This window comes from Meriones unguiculatus, chromosome X (assembly GCF_030254825.1).
Source record: "Meriones unguiculatus strain TT.TT164.6M chromosome X, Bangor_MerUng_6.1, whole genome shotgun sequence".
Classification (NCBI taxonomy): Eukaryota; Metazoa; Chordata; class Mammalia; order Rodentia; family Muridae; genus Meriones; species Meriones unguiculatus.
Genome location: NC_083369.1, coordinates 82,966,906 through 82,982,177, shown reverse-complemented (window position 1 = coordinate 82,982,177; position 15,272 = coordinate 82,966,906). Strand labels below are relative to the sequence as shown.

At 37.9% G+C, this 15,272-nt stretch overlaps 1 protein-coding gene and 1 non-coding gene across 2 annotated transcripts in view; one reads left to right on the top strand and one right to left on the bottom strand.

The window, feature by feature from the left end:
- The window catches only part of Tenm1 (teneurin transmembrane protein 1), a 1,125,448-nt gene that overhangs the window by 518,397 nt on the left and 591,779 nt on the right, over nucleotides 1–15,272 (top strand). The window lies entirely within an intron of this gene.
- LOC132650308 (U6 spliceosomal RNA) lies at nucleotides 7,578–7,680 on the bottom strand. Its single transcript, XR_009588675.1, has one exon. It is a non-coding gene; the product is annotated as a U6 spliceosomal RNA (small nuclear RNA).

The following is a 15,272-nucleotide window of genomic DNA, read 5'->3' as shown; positions in this document are numbered from 1 at the left end:
TTGTCAAAGAACCAGCTCTTGGTTTCATTGATTCTTTGACTGTTTTTCTTTGTTTATAATTCATTGATTTCAACTCTAAGTTTGATTATTTCCAATTATCTATTCCTCTTGGGTGTGTCTGTTTTTTTTTTTTCCCTAGAGTTTTTAGGTGTGCCATTTGTTAAGTTGCTTATATGAGATGTCTGGAGGCTATGAACTTTCCTCTTAGCAGTGCTTTCATTGTGTTCCATAAGTTTGGCTAAGTTGTGCCTTCATTTTCATTGAATTCTAGGAAGTTTCTATTTTTTTTTTTTAATTTCTTCCCTGACCCAGCTATCATTCAATAGAGAGTTGTTTAGTTTCCATTTATATGTAGATTTTTTGTTATTTCTGTTTTTATTGAGATCTAGTTTTAGGCCATGGTTTTCAGATAGAATACAAGGGATTATTTCGATCTTTTTGTATCTGTTGAGGCTTGCTTTGTGCTCAACAATATGGTCAATTTTTGAGAAAGTTCCATGAGGTACTTAGAAGAAGGTATACTCTTTTGCATTTTGGTGAAAGTTTCTGTAGATATCTATTAGGTCCATTTGATTTAGGACCTCTGTAAGTGTCATTATTTCCCTAGATAGCTTCTGACTAGATTATCTGTCCCTTGGTGAGAGTGGACTGTTGAAGTTTCTCACTATTAAGGTGTTGGGATTGATGTGTGATTTAAACTTTAATAATGTTTCTTTGACAAATGCAGGAGCCCTTGTCTTTCCAGCAAAAATGTTCAGGATTGTGATGTCATCCTGGTGGATTTTGATGAGAATGAAGTGTCCATTTTGACCTTTTTTGATCAATTTTGGTTGAAAATCTACTTTATTAGATATAAGGATTGCTACTCTAACATGTATTCTGGGTCCATTTGCTTGAAATAACCTTTTTCCAGCCCTTTACTCTGAGGTAGTGTCTATCTGTGTTGCAGAGGTGTGTTTCTTGGATACAGCAGAATGTTGGATCTTGTTTCCACAACCATTCTTAGTCTGTGTCTTTTTACTGGAAAGTTGAGTTCATTGTTGTTGATAAATAATAGTGAGCAATGAAGTTTACTTCCTTTATTGTGGAGTTAGTGGTGATAGTGTGTTTGTGTGTTCTTTTAATTTTTTGTTGGGACCATCTATATTCTGTTTTCTTGGGTGTAGTTGATTTTGTTAGATGGAAGTTTTCCTTCTAGTATCTCCTGTATGTCTGGGTTATTGTGTAGATAGTTTTCTTTTAATTTATTTTTTATTTATTATAATTTATTCACTTTGTATCCCAGCTGTAGCCCCCTCCCAATTCCACCCTCCCTCCTTCTCCTCACATGGCCCTCCCCAAGTCCACTGATAGGAGAGGCCCTCCTCCCCTTCCAATTGATACTGTTTAAGTTTAGTTTTGTCATGAAATATTTTGTTTTCTCCATCTATGGTGATTGCAAGTTTTGCTAGGTATAGTAGTCTGGGTTGGCATTTGTGGTCTCTTGGAGTCTACATGACATCTACCCAGCCCCTACTGGCTTTCATAGTTTCTGTTGAGAGTTGTTTCATAGTACAACTCTCTACTCAATGGTAGCTGGGTCAGGGAAGAAATTAAAAAAAAAAATAGAAACTTGCTAGAATTCAATGAAATTCGGTTTACCTTTATATGTTACTTGGCCTGTTTCCCTTGCTGCTTTTAATATTTTTTTCTTTGTTCTGTAGTTTGTGTGTTTTGACTATTATTTGACATGTGGAGTTTCTTTTCTGGTCTAGTCTATTTGGTGTTCTGTAAACATCTTGTATGTTTATGGACATCTTTTTCTTGAAGTTGGGAAAATTTTCTTCTTGATTTTCTTGAAAATATTTTCTGGTCCTTGGAACCTGCAATCATTTTTTTTTTTTATCTATTCCTATTCTTCTTATGTTTTATCTTTTCATTGTGTCTTTGATTTCTTGAATGTTTTGTGTCAGGACCTTCTCTGAGTTTACGTACTTTTGTGAGATATATTGATTTCTTCAATTGTGTCTTTACCTTCTGAGATTCCCTCCTTCCATATCTTGGATTTTGTTGGTTTCCAGATATCTTCACTAGGTTTTCCATCTCAGGAGTTTCTCTCTGTATGTTTTCTTTATTGATTCTAATTCTGTTTTCATGTCTTGCACTATTTCCTTCATCCGTCTGAATGTAAATTCCTGTCTGTCGATGATGGCCTCTATTTTTTGTTCATTTCCTCTATATGTGCATCTATATGTACCTTTATATGTGTCTCTCTTTGTTTGGCTGTATTTGCTTGTGTGTCTTTGAGAGCTTTGTATGTTTCCTCTTTATGTGTTTCTAATAACTGGATAAGCAGAGATTTGAGATCATTTTCCCGTGTTTTTGATGAATTAAAATAGCCATTTGTTTTTTGGGGTTGCTGGTGAAGCCATTATGTCCTATTATTGTTGGATGTGTTCTTATACTGGCCTCTAGCCATCTGCTTATCCATAGCCTTGGCTCTTTGTTCCTTGAGCCTATACCATAGACCAGATATGTCTGTCTCTAGAGTCTGTAGTATTCTTCAGGAAGATGAGAGAGGTCCACTGGTTTGAGAGTGGATGCTGGTGTTTTAGGGAGGGAGGTCACAGGCACATTGCACAAGCTCAGGAGTATGCATGGAAGTGTGCCTTGAAGGACAGGGTGCTAGTGTGTCTAAGTGCAGGTAGGTGTAATGGCAGAGATCATGGGTTCCACATGCAAGAGCAGGTGGCTCAGTGGCCCACAGGCCTGTTGTACTGTCTGCTAGGCACTCATATCTGTCTGGGTTACACCATCTTGGCTCCAGGAATTGTTTGCCTTGACTCCACTTAGAAACCCACAGAACAAGGGCTTTAATGTTGAGATCACTGTCCTAGATATCTTTGTGTTGCCAACAGTGTCTTTGTGGGTGGGAAGGATCCTATGTCTGGCTGCTAGGGTAGAGGGATCCAGGATCTGGGGTTCTACATGCACTCACTTCAAGGTGCACTCACTCACATGCCAGGCATATGTGTAAAGCACAGGAGGTCCTAGGATTTCTACTCTCAGTTTTGGCAAATGAATACATTGGAGATCCCTCAGTGGTGTCTGCTGTTTGGCCACCAGGCATAGAGGCCTGTACTTGAGGCAGCCATGGCTGCTACTACTGCAGCCACCAAACAGGGAGACCCTTACTAGGGAGAGGCTCCATCTTCTCAGTCACTGAGCAGGGAAGCTGGTGCTTAGGGTAGTGGACTCAGCCAGCAGTAGCAGCCCTGTAGGAAGTCCAGTACTTGGGGCAGCAGCACCTGCTGCTGCTGCTGTTGCTGCTGCTGCTTCTGCTGCTGCTGCTGCAAAAGCAAAAGCAAAAGCAAAAGCAAAAGCAAAAGCAAAAGCAAAAGCAAAAGCAAAAGCAAAAGCAAAAGCAAAAGCTAAAGCTAAAGCTAAAGCAAAAGCAAAAGCAAAAGCAAAAGCAAAAGCAAAAGCAAAAGCAAAAGCAAAAGAAAATGCAAGCGGTAGAAAGTTTGCCACCTTCAGACCCTGGAGATGTCACTGGGTAACCTGGATCCAATCTGTCTCAGCTCAAGAATTGTCCCCTCTAGCCCTGGAATCCTCAAAGTCGATGTTCTGGCTTCAGCCACCCCTCCACTCACCAGTTTCTGAGTTTCAGTTTCTCTGCCTCTCAGATGTGGTGCATGCTGGTTGTAGCCATCTTGGAGCCTCCTTTTCTTTATTTTTCAGATGAGCTTAACCTCAGAATTAGCTAAACATTGACAATCCCTTAAATTAGTTTTATTTCCCTGAGCACAGTGTTTCTATAAAATTTTCTTTATGAATCTAAAGTACTTTTTTTAATTAACAAAGATTATTTTATTATTGAAAATTATACCTAAAATACTAATAATATTTTAAAGAAAGATTCTATTTAGTTTCTGCCCATAACTTTCTTGACAGCTATTACAATGGACAATAGTCACTTAAAATTTAATGTCTAGAATTTTGGAAAATCCCAATTAGAACATTATCTTTTGCAGTGTAATAAAATCAATGGTGGAATAAAAATGCCCAGCTTTCACACAGTAATTTAGGTTTCAGAAAAGTTTCTTCAGTATTTTTGTTCATAGTACCAAATGGAAATTTTTCTTTATGAATTTTGAAGAACACTATTATTCACAGTTTGTTCCCTAATATATTTGGACTCGGTCTATAGGATATGATGTGATGGATGACATAGAGCAAACTCTTTCTTCTATGCGTATTGGCTTCATGAAATGTACAAATAAGCATTTCTAAAACCCTGAGCTGACTCTGACAGACCCAGTGTATTGATGTAGTAGTCTGCCAGCTATCTACAGCCATGCATAGCTTCTTGAACTCCTCATTAGGAAATAATGAGGAAATAGTCATAAATACATTCAATTGATTATGCATTACCACTGATGCTTGCATTTACTTTCAGTACTGGTTAGGCATACTGTAGACATTTAATTAATACTTTGCAGGACTTGCTGATGGAAACATTGAGTATATACCATCAAGACAGAAATAATTTATTTCTTTGCTTTGATTTAGTGAAAATGTTAAATCTTTTTAAAGCCTTTACCACAGTCCTGGCATTGGATATTACTTTCAGTTTCAGCTCATGCTCGTAGAATTCAGTTAAAGAAGGCAGGTCTGAAACTGGAATCTTTCTTAAGAATCAGTGACAATCAGATATTTCTCCTCCACTCTTAGTCACAGCTCTTTATGTTGTGTGCCTGTATCATTTGGAATCTAGACATAAAGAATATGATAGAAATTAGAATGAAGATGTTTAAAATTGGCACTTGGTCATACAGATTATAGAAGGACAAAGAAGCTGAAAATGGGAGATGGTAACTACCTGACTAAAGCCACCATTGTTCGTAGGGTGAAGAACAAGGGCACAATACACTGATATGTTAACCAAGAATGAGGGAATGACTAATTGAGAATAAATGTGAATGGTGAATCAAAAAACAAATAAACCCAATATGGATGAGGTTGTAGTGGTAATTTAGAAGGAAAATGGAGGGAAGAAAGGAGGATGGAAGGGAGAGAGAGAGAAAAAAAATGATGTACTTGGAAGACCTACCTCCTAAACTTTCTATTACCTCCCAATAATACCATCAACTTCTGAAGTCATCAATATGCTGATTCATCAGTGAAGCCAGAGTATCATGGTTCTTGCACTTCTCTAAGACCCTGTTTCTGAACACTGTTTGGATTACAGACCAAGTATTTAAAACATAAGATTTTTAAGGAGGGTACTTTGTGACCTAAGTAAATGTAATTTAAAATTTCTTCACAGAGACGAAGCTTTTGCTGCCCCATCCCTTAGCTGAAGAGCTATTGGCAGTTGATAACTACTAGAAAATGAAATCTGTTTTCTTTAAGAGTGCGATAATGGGTAGAATTTACCTGCCCCCATGGATGACCCTAAATCCAATGATATATGGAAAGGGTTGATTTTACTCCATGAGTTAAAAACAGATAAATAGGAAACACTTTATTAAAAAGAAATTAGATTGGGGGGTTGTTGTTGGTTTTGGTTACATTTTGGTGGAGCATACATGCACAGGTGGAGGACAGAAGACAGCTTTGGGAAGTCAATTCCCTCCCTCCATCATATGTGCCTGGGTACTGTAACTCAGGCCTCAAACCTGGCATCAGGGACCATTAAAGGCTGAGCCATCACTCCTGCCTCTAAATAAGAGTCTTAAAGGCCATTATGTTCAACAGCTACTGAGTTACCAAATGCTTAAGTGTATTATAAAATGTTTACAGTATCCCATTGTCACAATTTTAGTTAGCTTCTGTTCACCATAACAAAATATCTGTTAACGAACTTACAAATAGAACAGGTTTATTTTAACTGACAGTTTTAGAAACTCTACCCTCTGATAAATTGTTTTCCTGGCAGAGAAAAGCTGTTCATTTCATATTTGGTAAAAAAAACAAAAGAAAGTGTCAGTTTCATGGGCACACTCCTGTGAGGCAAAGTGCTCCCCCACTCACAATAAGATCCCATCTCTTAAAAGTTTTACCACTACCTAGGAACCTCTGACATCATCACCTGCCTCTGCCAGGTGAGCGCTAGGTGCACTGGATATAAGAACCTGCTTGGCACCCCTTGTGTCCTCTCTAACTCTCACTCCCTTGGTTTCTCTTCTTCTCTCTGTCTCTCTCTGGGGCCCCAACCTGCTTCTCCCTCTCCCCTCCACCTTTCCACAATAAATCTTTTCTATATCAAAACACAAACAAACAAACAAAAAGTTTTAGCACCTCCTAATAAATCCTTACAGGGACTAAGTTCCAACACTTGTATTTTTGGGAGAAGCAATTAAGATCCAAACTCTTGTAGCTTCTTATTATTATTTATTTTTTGTTTTCAGGCTTTGTTTTCTTTTTCTGAAGAAATTCATTATTTTAGTCTTTTACAGCAAAGTATCAAGAAGAAGATGTGTGAAAATGGTTTAGGCCTCTGAGCTCACCTTTTTTTCATTTATTTTTATTTTTATTATTAGTTAAATTTTATTAAATTTGTATCCCAGCTGTATTCCACTCCCTCATTCCCTTCCAATCCCACCCTCCCTCCCTCATCTCCTCCCTGCCCCTTTCAAGTCCACTGATAGGGGAGGACCTCCTCCCCTTTCATCTGACCCTAGTTTATCAGGTATCTTCAGGACTGGCTGCAAAGTCCTCCTCTGTGGCCTAGCAGGGCTACTCCTCCCTTTGGGGGGGAAGGTCAAAAAGCCTGCCATTGAGTTCATGTCAGGAATAGTCCTTGTTCCCCTTACTAGGGTACCCACTTGGTTACTGAGCTACCACAGGCTACATCCGAGCAGAGGTTCTAGGTTATATCCATACATGGCTCTTGATTGGAGAAATAGTCTTATACAAAACCCCTGTGCCCAGATATATTTGGTCCTTGTGGAGCTCCTATCCTCTCTACCACCTCGTACTAACTCCCTCTTCTTTCATATGATTCCCTAGACTCTGCCCAAGGTTTGGTTATGAGTCTTGGTATCTGTTTTGATACACTGCTAGGCAGTCTTTCAGAGGCCCTCTGTGGTAGGCTCCTGTCCTGTTACTTGTTTTCTTCTACATCCAATGCCCATCCCATTTGTCTTTCTAAGTGAGGATTGATCTCTTACCCCGGGTCTTTTTTCTTGTTTATCTTCTTTAGGTGTATAGATTTCATCATGTTTATCATATCTTAGAGGTCTATATAAGTGAGTATATACCATGTGTGTCTTTCTCTTTCTGGGATACTTCACTCAGAATGATCTTTTCTAGATCCCACCATTTGCCTGCAAATTTCATGGTTTCCTTGTTTTTGATTGTTGAGTAGTATTCCATTGTGAAAAATACCACAATTTCTATATCCATTCTTCCATTGATGGACATCTGGGTTGTTTCCAGGTTCTGGCTATTACAAATAAAGCTCCTACAAACATGACTGAGCAAATGTCCTTGTTGTGTACTTGAACAACTTTTGGATATATGTCTAGGAGTGGTATAGCTGGGTCTTGAGGAAGCGCTATTCCTAATTGTCTGAGAAAGCACCAGATTGATTTAAAAATACAGAATGCTTCACCAATTTGCTTGTCATCCTTGTGCAGAGGTCATGCTAATCTTCTCTGTATTGTTTCAATTTTAGTACATGTGCTGCCTAAGCAAGCATGTGTTTTGGTTTTTGAAGACAAGATTTCTCTGGGTAGCTTTGGTTGTCCTGGTCTTCCTTTGTTAACCAAGCTGACTTCAAACTTACGGAGATCCACCTGCCTCTGTCTCCCTAAAGGCTGGGATTACAGGCATGTTCCATGCCCCCCAACTCATTAAGTATTTTTTATAGTAATAAAGTTAATAATTTTATGTGTACCCCATTGTTGACATCAGTTGTTTAGAAGTAAAACTTATTGAAATTATCTATGCATTTTTAATTTTGATAAATACTGAAGATTGATAAATCATGTCAAATTAACTTCCAAAAAAGCTGGACTGATTTTATTCCCCATTATAAATATGTGAGAGTTCTGTTTCCCTTAAATATTGGTACACACAATATATTTGTAAGAATGTTTTTTTTGTAGTAGCTCGATATAGATAATCTGTATAGAGCTGCAGGTACATACTCATTAAAGAGATGATCTTCTGACTCACTTGAAATCATTGTCATTTCCTAATCTCATTCTATATAGCACTGACCCCACTTTTCCTCACCTCTTTTTTTAAAACATTTTTAATGTTTAAAAAATTACTAATAATTGTAATTAATAATAAATTAAACATTTTTAATTTATTACAATTTGTTCACTTTGTATCCCAGTTGTAGTCCCCCGCCCCCACCTCATTCCCTACCAATCCTTACCTCCCTCCCTCTTCCCCTCCCATTCCCCTTTCCAAGTCCACTGATAGGGGAGTTCCTCCTCCCCTTTCCTCTGACCCTAGTCTATCAGGTCTCATCAGGACTGGCTGCATTGTCTTCCTCTGTCACCTGGTAAGGCTGCGCCCCTCTCCCCAGCAGCCATCTCAGAGACAGCTCCTGTTCCCTTAACAAGGGATCCCACTCATCTCCTTTTCCTTTCTATCACTCTCTGAAAAGCTAGTATGTTCATTTTACTTGATAACTTATTTGGCTTAAATTTCTGTCCTTTCTAGCCCTTCTAAAAGGTATCTTTTGGCTGTAAATATCACCTTTCACTTCATTTAGTGTTTATTTGATATTATTTGCATGTCTTCTCAACATATTCATTACTGAAGTAATATCAGCACAATACACTTCAACAAAAGTCTTCTCATTGCTCATATTATTCTCCACTCATTATCTTTTTTCTCTCCATCCTTCAGGTTAACATATAGCTAAGTTAGAACTTCACATATTGGCATATTAATGGTAGATAAATTTGTGGCTCTGAATAATTTTTCATATATTCTTTTCATTATTATTATTTTATTTTTTATATCATTATTTACTACAATTTATTCATTTTATATCGTGGTTGTGGCCCCCTCCATCTTTTCTCCCTATTCCCTTCCCCTAGTACATTGATAGGTGAGGTCTACCTCTCCTTCTGTTGTCCTAGTCTATCAGATCTTATCAAGGTTGGATGCATTGTCTTCCTCTGTAGCCTGGCAACGCTGCACTCCCCCCCCAGGGAGGTGATCAGAAAGCCTTTCACTGAGTTCATGCCAGAGAAAGCCTCTACTCCCATTATTAAAGAACACACTTGCAGACTGATTTTTTTATTATTTATTTATTTTTTAAAAAATTTTCATCAATTACACTTTATTCATTCTGCATCCCCCCATAAGCCCCTCTCTCCTCCCCTCCCAATCCCACCCTCCCTCCTCCCTCTGCTTGCATGCCACTCCCCAAGTCCACTGATAGGGGAGGTTCTCCTCTCCTTTCTGATCTTAGTCTATCAGTTCAAATCAAAAGTGGCTGCATTGTCCTCTATTATGGCCTGGTAAGGCTGCTCCCCCCCCAGGGGGAGGTGATCAAAGAGCAGGCCAATCAGATTATGTCAGAGGCAGTCCCTCTTCATATTACTATGTAACCCAACTGGACTCTGAACTGCACTGGGCTACATCTGTGCAGGGGTTCTGGGTTATCTCTATGAATAGTCCTTGGTTGGAGTATGAGTCTCTGGGAAGTCCCCTGTGTTCAAATTTTCTGGTTCTGTTGCTCTCCTTGTGGAGACCCTGTCCTCTCCAGCTCTTATTATTTCCCAGTTCTTACATAAAATTCCCTTCACTCTGCCCAACAGTTGTCCTTCAGGCTCAGCATCTGCATTGATAGTCTGTAGGGTAGAGCCTTTCAGAGGCCCTCTGTGGTAGGTTCCTAGGTTGTTTTCTGTTTTCTTCTTCTTCTGATGTCCATCCTCTTTGCCTTTCCGCATGGGGATTGGACATTTTAGTTAGGGTCCTCTCTCTTGCTTAGTTTCTTTAGATGCACAGGTTTTAGTGGGTTTGTCCTATGTTGTATGTCTATATGAGTGAGTATATACCATGTGTGTCTTTTTGCTTCTGGGACAACTCACTCAGGATGATCCTTTCCAGATCCCACCATTTACCTGCAAATTTCATGATTTCCTTATTTTTCATTGCTGAGTAATATTCCATTGTGTAGATGTACCACAATTTCTGCATCCATTCTTCAGTTGAGGGGCATCTGGGTTGTTTCCAGCTTCTGGCTTTTACAAATAAAGCTGCTACAAACATGGTTGAGCAAATGTCCTTTTGTGTACTTGAGCCTCTTTTGGATATATGCCCAGGAGTGGTATGGCTGGATCTTGAGGAAGCACTATTCCTAGTTGTCTGAGAAAGCGCCAGATTGATTTCCAGAGTGGTTGTACAAGTTTACATTCCCACCAGCAGTGGACTGATTTTATGGGCTACATTTGAGCAGGGTTTTAAGTCCATCCATGCGTTATCCTTGGTTGGGGTATCAGTCTCTGCAGGTCCCCCAGGCTCAACTCTTTTGGCTCTACTGGTCTCCTTTTGGAGCTCCTGGCCCCTCCAGGTCTTTCTATCTCTCCATTCTTTCATATGATTACCTACACTCTGCCCGAAGACTGGTTATGAGTCACAGCCTCTGCTTCCATATCTTGATTAGCAGAGTCTCACAGAGATCATCTGTGGTAGGCTCCTGTCCTGTTCACTGTCTTCTCCTGCTTCCAATGCCTATCATGTTTGTCCTCCCGAATGAATGAAGATTGAGCATCTTCTCTAGGGCCTTCTTTGTTGTTTTTTATCTTCTTTACAAGTATAGATTTTAGCATGTTTATCCTACATTATATAGCTAATATCCACTTATGAGTGAGTATATACCATGTGTGTCTTTCTGTTTCTGGGAAACTTCACTCAGGATGATCTTTTCTAGTTCCTTCCATTTGCTTGCAAATTTCATGATTTCCTTGTTTTTAATTTCTTAGAAGTATTCCACTGTGTAAATGTACCACAATTTCTGTAGCTATTCCTCATTTGAGGAGCATCTGGGTTTTTTCCAGGTTCTAGCTATTATGAATAAAACTCCTATGAACATGGCTGAGTGTTCTTGTATATCTGAGTATATTTTGGATATATACGTAGGAGTGCAATAACTGGATCCTGAGGAATTACTGTTCCCAAATTTCTGAGAAAGCACCAGAATGATTTCCAAAGTGGTTGTACAAGTTTACATTCCCACCAGCAATGGAGGAGATTTCCCTTTTCTCCACATCCTCTCCAGCAAATATTGTCATGTAAGTTTTTGATCTTAGCCATTCTGATGGGTACAAGGGAAATCTCAGGGTTGTTTTGATTTGCATTTCCCTGATGACTAAGGATGATGAAAATTTATTTAAGTGTTCTCTGCCATTTCATACATATTTCTCTGTGGAGAATTCTCCGTTTATCTCTGTACCCCAGTTTTTAAACTGGATTACTTGATTTGTTGCTTTTTAACTTCTTTAGTTCCCTGTATATTCTGGATATTAGCTCTCTGTCAGATATAGGGTTGGTAAAGAGCCTTTCCTGATCTATAAGCTGTCATTTTGTGCTGACTACAATGCCCTTTGCTTTACAGAATATTTTCAGTTTCATGAGGTCCCATTTATTGATTTGTGATCTTAGAGCCTGTGCTTTAGTATTCTGTTCAGGAAGTTGTCTCCTGTGTCAATGAGTTCAAGGCTCTTCTCCACTTTTTCTTCTAAAAGGTTTAGTGTGTCTGGTTTTATGTTGAGGTCTTTTGATACACTTAGATTTTAGTTTTCTACAGGGTGTAAATATGGATCTATTTGCATTTTTCTACATGTAGACGTCCAATTAGAAAAGTATCATTTGTTGAGCAGGTTCTTTCTTTTCCATTGTATTGTTTTGGAATCTTTGTCAATATTTGAGTATCCATGGGTTATGTGGGTTTATTTCTGTGTCTTCTATCTGATTCCATTGATCCACCATTCAGTTTGTATGCCAGTACCATGCAGTTTTTATTACTGTTGCTTGATATCAGGAATGGCGATACCTCCAGAAGATCTAATAGTGTACAGGATTGTTTTAGCAATTCTAGGGTTTTTGTTGTTCCATATGAAATTGAGAATTGTTCTTTCAAAGTCTCTAAAAATTGTGTTGGTATTTTGATGGGAATTGCATTTACTCTCTAGATAACTTTTGACAGGATGGCCATTTTCACTGTGTTAATCCTACCAATCCATAAGCATGAGAGATCTTTCCTCTTCTGATATCTTCTTCAATTTAGCTCTTTAAAGACTTAACTTTATTTCAAACAGGTCATTCACTTGCTTGGTTACAGTCATACCAAAATACTTCATGTTATTAGTGGTTATTGTGAAGGGTGTTGTTTCCTTAACTATTTTCTCAGCTCTTTTGTTTTTCGTAAACAGAAAGGCTACTGATTTTTTTTGGGGGGGGGGGTAATTTTGTATCCAGCCACATTGCTGAAGGTATTTTTCAGATGAAGGAGTTCTCTGGTTGAATTTTTGGTGTCACTCATGTTTACTACGATATCATCTCCTAATAGTGGTACTTTGACACCTTCCTTTCCTATTTGTATTCCCTTGATCACCTTTAGTTGTCTTATTGTTCTAGCAAGAACTTCAAGTACTATGTTGAAGAGATATGGAGAGAGTGGGCAGCCTTGCCTTATCTCTGATTTCAGTGGCCTTGATTTAAAATCCTCTCCATTGAGTTTGATGTTGGCTATAGGCTTGCTGTATATCGCCTTTACTATGTTTAAGTATGTGCCTTGTATCTCTGAGCTCTCCAATAATTTAAACATGAATGGATGTTGGATTTTGTCAAATGTTTTTTCTGGTATCAAAGGAGATGATCATGTGTTTTTTTTTTCCTTCTGTTTGTTTATGCAGTGGATTACAATGACAGATTTTCATATATTGAACCACCCCTCCATGCCTGGTATGAAGCCTACTTTGTCATGCTGGATGATATCTTTTATGTGTTCTTAGATTTGGTTTGCAAGTATTTTATTAAGTAGTTTTTCATCAATGTTCAAAGAAAGTTATGTCTGAAGATTTCTTTTTTTGGGGGGTCTTTCTCTGGTTTAGGAATCAAGTTGACTATGGCTTCAAAGAATGAGTTCAGTAATGTTCCTTCTGTTTCTATTTTCTGGAAAAGTTTAAAGAACATTGGCGTTAGCTCTATGAAGTTCTGGTACAATTCTGAACTGAAATATCAGGCCCTGAAAATTTTTTGGCAGATAGGCTTTTGATGACTGCTTCTATTTCCTTGGGGAATATAGGATTGTTTAATCTATTTACCTGATCTTGGTTTAGCTTTTGTAATTAGAATCTATCAAGAAAAATGTCCATTTCATTAAGATTTTAAAATTTTGTGGCATATAGGCTTTTGAGGTATGACCTACTGATTCATTGAATTTCCTCAGTCAGTGTCTGTTGTTATGTCCCCCTTTTCGTTTCTGATTTTGCTGATATGAATAGATTCTCTCTGCCTTTTAGTTAGTTTGGCTAAGGATTTGTCTATCTTGTTGATTTTCTCAAAGAATCAGCTCTTGGTTTAATTGATTCCTTGAAACGCTTTATTTGTTCTAATTTATTGATTTCAGCCCTGAGTTTGATTATTTCCAACTCTTGGGTATGGCTGCTTCTTTTTTTGAGGGGGAAGGGTGTCTCTCAGGTATGCTGTTAAGTTGCTTGTAATGAGATATCTCAAACTTCTCTCTAGAGGCATTTAGGCCTAAGAACTTTCCTCTTCACACTGCTTTCATTGTGTCCCATAAATTTCGGTAAGTTGTACCTTCTTTTTCATTGAATTTTAGGAAGTCTCTATTTTTTTTTTCTTCCCTGATCCAGCTGTCATTGAATAGAGAGTTGTTTTGTTTCCATGCATATGTAGGCTTTTCGTTATTTCTGTTGTTGGGGCAGTCTAGTTTTAGGCCATGGGGGTCTGATAGGATACAAGGGATTATTTCAATCTCCTTGTAACTTTTAATGCTTGTTTTGTGTCCAACTATATGCACAGTTTTGGAGAAGGTTCCATGGGATACCTAGAAGAAGTCATACTCTTTTATATTTTGGTGAAATTTTATAGACATTGATTTGATTTTGGATGTCTGTAAATGTCATTATTCCCCTAGTTAATTTCTATCTTGATAATCTGTCCTTTGGTGAGAGTGGAGTGTTGAAGTCTTCCACTATTAAGATGTTGGGATTAATGTATGATTTGAGCTTTAATAATGTTTCTTTACGAATGAAGGTGCTCTTGTATTTAGGGCATAGATGTTCAGGATTGTAAAGTCTTCATGATGGATTTTTCTTTTGATAAGAATGAAGTGTCCCTTCTCACCTTTTTTGATTAATTTTGGTTGAAAATCTATTTCATTAGATATTAGCTTGCTTTCTGGGTGCAATTGCTTGAAAAACCTTTTTCCAGCCCTTTATTCTGAGGTAGTGTCTGTCATTGTTACAGAGGTGTGTTTCTTAGATGCAGCAGAATGTTGGATCCTGTATCCACAACCATTTTGTTAGCCTATGTCTTCTTATTGGAGAGTTGAGTCCATTGATGTTGATAGTTAATAGTGACCAACAAATGTTAATTCCTTTTATTGTAGAGTTGGTGGTGATAGTATGTTTGTGTGCTTGCTTTCTTTTGATTTTTGTTGTGAGGTTATCTATGTTCTTTGTTTTCTAGGCTGTAGTTGATTTCATAGATTGGAGTTTTCCTTCTAGTATCTTTTATAGGGCTGGGTTGCTGTGTAGATATTGTTTAAGTTTAGTTTTGTCATGGTATATTTTGTTTTCTCCATCTATGGTGACTGAAACTTTTTCTGGGTATAGAAGTCTGGTTTGACATCTGTGTTCTCTTAAAGTCTGCATGATATCTTTCCAGGTCCTTCTGGCTTTTATGGTTGCTGTTGAGAAAACTGGTGTGATTCTGATAGATCTACTTTGTATTTTAGTTGGCCTTTCTCCCTTACTGCTTTTAATTTTTTTTATTTGTTCTGTAGATTTACTGTTTTGACTATTATGTTACATGAAGAGTTTCTTTTCTGGTCTAGTCTATTTGGTGTTCTGTAAGCATCTTGTATGTTTAAGGACATCTCTTTCTTGAAGTTGGGAAAATTTTCTTCTATGATTTTTTTTGAAAATGTTTTCTGGATCTTGGAGTCTGATACCTTCTTTTTCGTCTATTCCTATTATTCTTAGATTTGGTATTTTCATGGCTTTCTTGATTACTTGGATGTTTTTGTCTCAAACTTTTCCAATTTTATTTTTTCATTGAGAGATGTATCA